Here is a 1,455-nt window from a genome sequence, read left to right as displayed (position 1 = left end):
TTAGTAGTGTGCCACTGAGTACACATGAGATTAAGTGTCTGGAATGCATCATCTTCATTTTTCCAAATGGGAGAATTACTAAACCCATGTCACTACTATTCCAAACTTCAGCAAAAAGAGAGATAAGCACTCATTTTTTCCGGTTCCATTTCCCTATTTGTAAAAATGTGCTTATGTCCCTGCAGACTAAGATTGCTTCTTATTCCTAATACATAGTGATGCACTTCTTGCATCTGTTTATTGATGTTAATCAAAATGGAGCTGGACACATAGGGTTGCTGAATTACAGGGTGACCTTAATGACTCTCCATGTTTGGATTGTTTTCTCTTATGGCATCTGCTAAGAACAGCTAGTAGATAAGAGCTCCTTATAGTATACTTTTCTCTGCTCTTGATTAGATAAAGATTGTGCTAATCACCTTGAAAAATCAAAGTGCATTTGAACAGTCCTTGGGGCCTGACCACTTCCCAGTTAATCTCTGTATATACAATTAAACAGTTAAATTGTAAGCCTGCCAGTGAGAAGATAAAGGAAGCTTTGCATTCTTCCCCACCCTGAAGCAATCCACACTGGCTACATCCAAACCAAGCAAGCTCAGTTTCCTTCCTAGGACTTAGAACTCCTTGGGCAAGAACTGTTTTGGTAGACAAAAAGCCATGAGCTCTCTCTGTCTGCTCTGTAACCAGGTGTGTGGTGCTGCCTTTTCAGTGTTCTGCGTTTCTGGTAAAATACCAGGGCAGTGCGCATAATATCTTTTGCAAATGCCCACTGAGAAAACAGGCACAGTAGGGTTGCCAACCTCCAGGTGGCCAATGAAACAGTAAATCACGGTGATTTACGTAGATCTCACACTATTATAATTGATCTCCAGGCAATCAATTGATTCACCCAGAGGAAATGGCTGCTTTGAAAGGTGGGCTTTATGGCATTATTCCCAACCCTCCCCTTCCCAAATTCTGCCTTCCTCAAGCTCTACTCCCAAAATCTCCAGATATTTCCCAGCTCAGAGCTGACAACTCTAAGGTACAGGCATAAATAAGGTTGCCAACCTCCAGGTGGGGGTAGAGATCTCCTGAACTTATAACCAGACTATATTTATTTATTTATTTATTTATTCAACTTGCTACCCCGCTCTAACCCCCGAAGGGGTCTCTGAGCGGCTACAGTTATTCATTATCCCTAACCCATGGCCACAATTCTTAGGGGTGGGGACATCCCTACTGGCACCCAGTGGAGGGGGGTTTCTTTTCTCGGGTCGGCTCCATCGTCTTCAGCTTCGGCTTCTGGCTCCTTTTTCTGGCGATCTTTCAGCTGTGGATTGGTTGGCCCTTCTGCCGCATGGCATGCTCGGCGCGGCCATGGCTCTGTCCTCGCGGCTCCGCCCCACTTGCACCGCCCCGCTCGTGCGTCGTCCCGGCTCCGCCTTCTCCACCGCCGTCTGGTTTCATTTATTT

Source organism: Gekko japonicus, unplaced genomic scaffold (genome assembly GCF_001447785.1).
Source record: "Gekko japonicus isolate JY-2015 unplaced genomic scaffold, Gekko_japonicus_V1.1 scaffold161, whole genome shotgun sequence".
Classification (NCBI taxonomy): domain Eukaryota; kingdom Metazoa; phylum Chordata; class Lepidosauria; order Squamata; family Gekkonidae; genus Gekko; species Gekko japonicus.
This window is presented reverse-complemented; position numbering follows the sequence as displayed.